This window comes from Zingiber officinale, chromosome 10B (genome assembly GCF_018446385.1).
Source record: "Zingiber officinale cultivar Zhangliang chromosome 10B, Zo_v1.1, whole genome shotgun sequence".
Taxonomy (NCBI): Eukaryota; Viridiplantae; Streptophyta; class Magnoliopsida; order Zingiberales; family Zingiberaceae; genus Zingiber; species Zingiber officinale.
The window spans coordinates 76,891,631-76,900,686 of NC_056005.1; positions in this window are offsets into that span (position 1 = coordinate 76,891,631).

Here is a 9,056-nt window from a genome sequence, read left to right on the forward strand (position 1 = left end):
TTTATAGAGTACTATACCCACATATACCCACCTTCTATACCCACCTAAAGGGGCGGCCAAGCTAGCTTGGGAACCAAGCTAGGGCCGGCCTAAGCTTGGGTTTAAGGTGGCCGGCCCTAGCTGAACCCAAGCTAGTAGGGCCGGCCATAATTAATTAAAAAGAAAATTTAATTTTTATTATTATGTGGAAGATTTAATTTAAAGAGAATTAAAATTAAAATATCTCTCTTGTAAAATATTTACAAAAGAATAAAGAAAGAGATTAGATCTCTTTCCTTATTTGTAGATTGGAGATGTTTTATTTTCTCTTTAAAATTATTCACATGTTAATAAAATTAAAATTATAGATATTTCCTTTTATTAACCATGAAGAGATTTTAAAGAGAAATTTTATTTTTAAAATTTCCGAAACAAATAAGGAAAGTTTTAATTGTTGATTGAAACTTATCCAATTTGCTTCCTATTGATTTGGCCGCCATCATTGTTTAATTGGGAAATATTATTTTATTTTTCTCAATTAAATCATGTCAAGGAAATTAAGGAAAATTTATTGTAATTAAATTTCCTAATTTACCTAGGCCAAGGAATATAAAAGAAGGGGTGAGGTGCCTTCACAAGACACAACATCTATTATTCCTCTCCTCTTTTGTTCCTTGGTGTGGCGGCCATCATCTCCTTCTCTTCCTCTTGTGGTGGCCGAACCTCTCTCCCTCCCTTGGAGTTCTTGTGGTGGCCGGATACTACTCGGAGAAGAAGAAGAAGGAGAGAAAGCTAGCATCTCTTGGAGCTTGGTTAGTATTTTGGTTTTCTCCTTGGTAAAGCTTTTCTTTGTGGCCGAACCTTGCTTGGAGGAGAAGAAGGTGGTTGGTGGTTTCTCATCTTGGAAGATCGTTGCCCACACAACGTCCGAGGTTAGAAGAGGAATACGTAGAAGATCAAGAGGTTTTTCTACAAGGTATAACTAGTAATTTCTATTTCCGCATCATGCTAGTTATTTATGGAAATAATACCAAATACAAGAGGCTTATGTTCTAGTATTTCGAATATGTTTTCAAGTTGTGTTCTTGTGTTTCTTTCTTTTCCTTGTGATTTGATTGTTCTCTTTGGTTAACCTAAAGTTATTTTAGGAAATTAAATATTAGCTTTCTATTAAAGGTTTTGTCTAGTCGGTGGTGGTTGCTCCCATATCCAAGAAGGCCATGTGCCTCGCCACGTCAATCTTGGGAACCTTTATGGAAATTAATATTTAATGGAATTAATAACTTAAGGAGACTTGGGTCGAACGTGTTAAGTTCGCAGGAGATCCAAGTCAAAACCTAAAAGAACAAATAGATTAAGTTTTGGATCAAGCGTGTTAAGTTCCAAGCAATCCAAAATTTAATTTAAAAAGAACACATGGTAGCTAGGAAAAGGTTCAGACCTTTGTACAAAATTTTTATACAGTGGAACCTATAGGTTTTCCGAGTAGCAACCAACAATTGGTATCAGAGCTAGGGTTTTGCCTCTGTGTATTTGGTATTTAGTTTAATTATGCACATGTCATACATAATTTAGGCAGGATAATAGTAGGATGTGCTAACTTTGTGGATGCAGGATCCAACTATTATGACTTTTAGTTAATTATGTGTGTGATTGGACCCTTGGACATGTCAAGGGCAATTTATATGTGTGTGCATGATTGTATTAAAATACAGCAGGAGCTGTATTTAGTTTTATTAGGATTTTATTTTTGATCTAGATACATGTACATTCCTTTTATGGAATATAGGATCAAAATGTAAAATTCTATTTATGTCGCGGATCGAATCTTGCAAAGCGTGGAACCTTCTAAGGACGAGGCGCAGCGGAACTCGGAGCAAGATGGATGCGACAGCTAGACCCGGTGGCGGTGGCCAAATATGGATGACAACACACGGAGGACAATTAAAGATAAAAGCCATAATAGTTGAAAATTAGATTTTCTATTTATTGCTTTTATATTGTGCTGTGTGTGCATGTTAGTTTACAAGTTTAGTAGGCTAGCATAGTTAAAATTCCTCATTTATAAATAACTAAGTGGGAGAGAGATTTTTAAATAAATCCCATGGTCTCCATTACTGGTTTGTAAGTGATGCAAACAAGCTTGCGCGTTGGCTCTGAGTGCCTTCCTCCATAACGGATGAGCTTGTTTGTGGATCACTAGAACAGACTTCCATTTTTGGATGACTATAGGAAATTAATTAAGAGCGTGTGATCTTCCCTAACGGAAGGGCATAATCTTATTAATGGACTTAGTGTCAAGTAATGGTATACACTTAGACACATCTAATAGTATCCTCCCCAACGGAGTCACTATTATTATTTGTGTGACCAAATAATACCAACTATTAATTTTATTTGTCAAAAAGTTAGGTTGACAAGATAATAAAATTAATGGGTTAAAACCCTCCTTTTACAAATGTTGAATTTGTATACGTCCACACTAACGTGGCATACAAAATTCACGGTGTGATGAGGTGTTGGTTAATTTAAAATAGTATTGTTTGAGGAATCAATATTATTCTAAATTTAGAGTTCTGACCAAAAGTTATTTGTGATTCTTAGGATGTCTTTCAACCCACTGTCCATCATACTTCAACAGAATAGACTTACTGGACCAAACTACATAGATTGGAAAAGAAACCTGGACATTGTTCTTACTGCTGAAAGCTATAAATTTGTACTGACTGAGCATTGCCCTGATGCACCTACTGGTGAATCTACCCAAGAGGAGATTGAATATCATAGGAAATGGGTAAAAGCAGATGAGATGGCGCGGTGTTACATTTTGGCTTCAATGTCAAATGTATTGCAACATCAGCATCAAGATTTACCAACAGCCTATGATATTATGAACAATCTCAAGGAACTCTTTGGTCATCAAGATAGGGCTTCTAGGCAAGAAGCCATGAGAAAGATAATGATAGCCACCATGCAAGAGGGTACTCCTGTAAGGGATCATATCCTAAAGATGATGGCTTATCTGAATTAGATATAGATCCTTGGAGGAGAAATTGATGGGGAAACCCAGATCGATATGATCCTCCAAACGCTACCTAGAAGTTTTGAGCAGTTTCGCCTGAACTATAATATGAATAAGAGGGTTTATTCATTAGCGGAACTACTGACAGAACTTCAAGCAGCAGAAGGATTATTTCGTCACAATGCTCAAATTCACTATGCTGAAAATGTTTCTACTTCTAAACCGAAAGGAAAGAAGAAGAAGAAACAAGCTGGTTCAGCAAAGAAAGTGAATAAATCTCAGAGTACGGGATTTAAAGCTGGAATGAAGAAGCCGAAGGGCAAGTGCTTCATCTGCAAGCAGGCAGGACATTGGAAGGCGGACTGTCCTCGTAAGAACCAAAACAAAGGTATATCTCATGCTCTAGTTGTTGAAACATGTTTAGCGGTGTTATCTACCAACACATGGTGTGTAGATACGGGAGCCACTGATCATGTCTGCAATTCCCTGCAGGGGTTCCAGGAAACCCGACGACTATCTGAAGGGGAGATTACCGTCTACATGGGAAATGCTACTAAGGTGGCAGCTTTTGTAGTGGGAGACGTCTACTTATCTTTTAGTAGAAATAAAAATTTGGTTTTAAGAAATTGTCTTTATGTACCCAATTTTAGAAAGAATTTAATTTCAGTTTCTAAACTGTTTTTAGATGGATATTCAGTTTCTTTCAGTAACGATGTAGTTATTAAAAGAAATAAAGTGATTATCTGTTCTGGTACATTAGTTGGCAATTTGTATACTTTAAATCCAATTTCTTCCACAAAGCAAAACATGGAAATTTATAACTCATCTTCTAATTCTAATAAGAGAAAAGAACTTTCGCAAATGAACCAAGCATATCTTTGGCATCTAAGGCTTGGACATATTAACTTAAGTAGGATTCAGAGGCTTATAGCCGATGGACTTTTGAGTTCATTTGAGTTGGAAAATTTTCCAACTTGTGAATCTTGCTTGGAAGGTAAAATGACCAAGAGGCCGTTCAAGGCCAAGGGGTATAGAGCCAAAGAAGTGTTAGAGTTGGTTCACTCTGATTTGTGTGGTCCTATGTCTGTCCAGGCAAGAGGAGGTTTTGAATATTTCGTCTCTTTCATAGACGATTATTCAAGATATGGATACATTTACCTAATGCGCCGCAAGTCCGAGTGCTTTGATAAGTTCAAAGAATACAAGGTTGATGTGGAAAAACGATTAGGTAGAAGTATCAAGACGCTACGATCTGATCGTGGTGGCGAATACCTCTTAGGAGAGTTTAGGAATTACTTATCAGAGGCCGGGATTCAATCCCAATTGTCTGCACCTGGAACACCCCAACAGAATGGTGTGGCAGAACGAAGGAATAGGACTCTTATGGAGATGGTTAGATCAATGATGAGTTATTCAGAATTACCAAATTCGTTTTGGGGATATGCTCTGGAAACAGCAGTATACGTTCTGAACTTAGTACCTTCTAAATCAGTTTCTTCTACTCCCATAGAATTGTGGAATGGGCGAAAACCCAGTCTAAGACATATTCGGATTTGGGGTAGTCCAGCACATGTGCTGAAACCAGATGCTGATAAGTTAGAATCTCGTACAGAAGTTCGCGTGTTTGTAGGATATCCCAAAGGAACAAAAGGTGGTTTATTTTATAGTCCTAAAGACCAGAAGGTCATTGTTAGCACCAATGCCCAGTTTTTAGAAGAAGACTATATAATGGATCACAAGCCCAGTAGTAAAGTCGTTTTAGAAGAACTTAGAGAGGACATGTCTACTTCAATACCAACAGTACAAGATGAAGTACCACAAGAGACTGCAACACGTGTCACACATGATACACAACCACAGATAGTGCCTCGTCGTAGTGGGAGGGTTGTGAGGCAGCCTGAAAGATTCATGTTTTTGGGAGAGTCTTCGGACTTGATCCCGGAACCTGATCCCCGGTCATATGACGAAGCACTCCAAGATATAGATGCAGCATCTTGGCAAAATGCGATGAATTCTGAAATAGAGTCTATGTACTCTAATAAGGTCTGGGAGCTTGTAGAACCACCTGATGGTGTAAAAGCCGTTGGATGCAAGTGGATCTACAAAAGGAAAAGAGGGATGGCGAAGGTAGAAACCTTCAAAGCTAGGCTTGTTGCGAAAGGGTACACTCGGAAAGAGGGAATCGATTATGAGGAAACCTTTTCACCGGTAGCTATGCTTAAGTCTATCCGGATACTCTTATCCATTGCTGCTCATATGGATTATGAGATTTGGCAAATGGATGTCAAGACAGCTTTCCTTAATGGAAGTCTTGAAGAGAACATTCATATGAAGCAACCAGAAGGGTTCATTGAAAAAGGCAAAGAGCATCTAGTGTGCAAGCTCAATCGGTCCATTTATGGACTGAAGCAAGCTTCAAGGTCTTGGAACATCCGGTTTAATGAAGTAATCCAGTCATATGGATTTATTCAAAGTCCGGATGAGTCTTGTGTATATAAGAAGTGTAACGGAAACGTGGTGGTATTTCTTGTACTATACGTAGATGATATTTTGTTAATTGGCAACAATGTCAAGGTATTATCAGACGTAAGGGTATGGTTGTCCAAACAATTTGATATGAAGGACTTAGGAGAATGTGCACACATTCTTGGGATCAAAGTTATAAGGGATCGCAAGAAAAGAATGTTGTGTCTATCCCAAGCTTCATATATAGATACAATCCTTGCTCGTTTTAGCATGCAAGACTCCAAGAAAGGTTTCTTACCTTTTAGACATGGAGTAGCTCTATCTAAAGAGATGTCTCCAAAGACATCAAAAGAGATAGAGGACATGAAAGCAGTTCCTTATGCTTCGGCTGTAGGAAGCCTAATGTATGCAATGCTATGTACGAGACCTGATATCTATTTTGTCGTGGGCATGGTTAGCAGATATCAGAGTAACCCTGGACAAGGACATTGGACTGCGGTAAAACATATATTAAAGTACCTGAGAAGGACTAGAGATTATATGCTAGTTTACCAAGCAGATGATTTGCTCCTCGTGGGTTACATGGATTCGATTTTCAATCGATAGGGACAATAGTAAGTCTACATCGGGCTATGTGTTTACTTTAGGAGGTGGAGCCATTTCATGGAGGAGTGTTAGCGAAATGCGTTTCGGACTCTGAGTATGTAGCAGCCTCTGAGGCAGCTAAAGAAGCAGTATGGCTCAGGAACTTTCTAATGGACTTAGATGTGATTCCTGGTTTGCCCAAAATCATCACAATTTATTGTGATAATAGTGGTGCAGTTGTAAACTCAAAGGAACCACGAGCTCATAAGGCAAGTAAACATATAGAGCGCAAGTACCACCTGATACGAGATATTGTGAAGCGAGGAGAAGTTGTCATCGCCAAGATTGCATCAGTGGATGACCTGGCAGATCCTTTCACTAAGGCCCTTCCGGCGAAAGCTTTCGATCGGCATGTGGAGGGAATGAGAATCAGATGTATGGTAGAAGATATGGCAGCTTAGTCATTAGTATAAGTGGGAGATTGTTGGAATGTATACTGAAAGCCTAAGCTTTGTAAACATTTATTATGAATAAAGAATCACATTTGGTCTAATTGTCTACATTTGTTTGTAGTTATTCATTTAATTTATATTGTAGATAACATAGTATGTGGTGTCACATACAGAAGATGATGTTATCAGTACCTTATAAATTATAAACAATAGCTCACGACCAGAATGGAAAGGAACAAACCATTAGAAGGTCGTAGTGTAATTAGGTATTAGTTTATCTTGACTATATAATTACACTAGTACACTCAGAGTGTATTGAGTAGGACCATTTGAGGTCGTTTCTTTTATACTGACTTTATAAAGGAACAAAGACCTCAGTTATTATGGAAGTGTGTGCTCTTAATCCTAATATAATAACAAGCACATATGTTTGATATTTATTTCTTTAATTTATCAATGGGTGAGATTTAGTTCGATGAATCAATAAACCCGATAAATTGGGAAATGGTATCACTCATAGTGTGTGTTGTTGATTATAGAAGGAAACTGTGTCCTAGTGATACTAGGTTGATAATGTCCTCAAGAGGAGCTCATAAAGATTGTCATGTTAAACCCTGCAGGTGGACTTAGTCCGACATGATAATAAGGTTGAGTGGTACTACTCTTGGACTTAGATATTAATTAAATGAGTTGTCAGTAACTCACTTAATTAGTGGACATTCGATATCTTAAACACAGGGAGACTAACACACTCATAATAAGAAGGAGCTCAAAAATGTAATTTGGGATTGGTGCGGTAGTTCAATGATAGTTCTCTAGTGGAATGAATTATCATTGATAAAATTAAGTTGTGTGTTCGGGGCGAACACGGGATGCTTAATTTTATCAGGAGACCAAAACCAATTCCTCCTCTCGGTCCCTATCGTAGCCTCTTATTTATAGAGTACTATACCCACATATACCCACCTTCTATACCCACCTAAAGGGGGCCGGCCAAGCTAGCTTGGGAACCAAGCTAGGGCCGGTTTAATTGGCCGGCCCTAGCTTGAACCCAAGCTAGTAGGGCCGGCCATAATTAATTAAAAAGAAAATTTAATTTTAATGTTTATTATTATGTGGAAGATTTAATTTAAAAGAGAATTAAAATTAAAATATCTCTCTTGTAAAAGATTTACAAAAGATTAAAGAAAGAGATTTGATCTCTTTCCTTATTTGTAGATTGGAGAGATGTTTTATTTTTGTCTTTAAAATTATTCACATGTTAATAAAATTAAAATTATAGATATTTCCTTTTATTAACCATGAAGAGATTTTAAAGAGAAATTTTATTTTTTAAAATTTCCGGAAACAAATAAGGAAAGTTTTAATTGTTGATTAAAACTTGTCCAATTTGCTTCCTATTGATTTGGCCGGCCATCATTGTTTAATTGGGGAAATATTATTTTATTTTTCTCAATTAAATCATGTCAAGGAAATTAAGGAAAATTTATTGTAATTAAATTTCCTAATTTACCTAGGCCAAGGAATATAAAAGAAGGGGTGAGGGTGCCTTCACAAGACACAACATCTATTATTCCTCTCCCTCTTTTGTTCCTTGGTGTGGCCATCATCTCCTTCTCTTCCTCTTGTGGTGGCCGAACCTCTCCCTCTCCCTTGGAGTTCTTGTGGTGGCCGGATACTACTCGGAGAAGAAGAAGAAGGAGAGAAAGCTAGCATCTCTTGGAGCTTGGTTAGTATTTTGGTTTTTCTCCTTGGTAAAGCTTTTCTTTTGTGGTCGAACCTTGCTTGGAGGAGAAGAAGGTGGTTGGTGGTTTCTCATCTTGGAAGATCGTTGCCCACACAACGTCCGAGGTTAGAAGAGGAATACGGTAGAAGATCAAGAGGTTTTTCTACAAGGTATAACTAGCAATTTCTATTTCCGCATCATGCTAGTTATTTATGGAAATAATACCAAATACAAGAGGCTTACGCTCTAGTATTTCGAATATGTTTTTCGAAGTTGTGTTCTTTTGTTTCTTTCTTTTCCTTGTGATTTGATTGTTCTCTTTGGTTAACCTAAAGTTATTTTAGGAAATTAAATATTAGCTTTCTATTAAAGGTTTTGTCTAGTCGGTGGTGGTTGCTCCCATATCCAAGAAGGTCATGTGCCTCGCCACGTCAGTACGGGAACCTTTTATGGAAATTAATATTTAATGGAATTAATAACTTAAGGAGACTTGGGTCGAACGTGTTAAGTTCCGCAGGAGATCCAAGTCAAAACCTAAAAGAACAAATAGATTAAGTTTTGGATCAAACGTGTTAAGTTCCGCAGGCGATCCAAAATTTAATTTAAAAGAACACATGGTAGCTAGGAAAAGGTTCAGACCTTTGTACAAAATTTTTGTACAGTGGAACCTATAGGTTTTCCGAGTAGCAACCAACATGAAAGTCGTAGCAGTTGTTGTTCTAAAGCTCCTGGTCAAAGGCCTTTATATAGGCCCATTCTGAGCGCTTGAAATCCCTCTGGGCGCTTAGACCATATGGCTCGGCCAATCAATACACTCCACATCAAC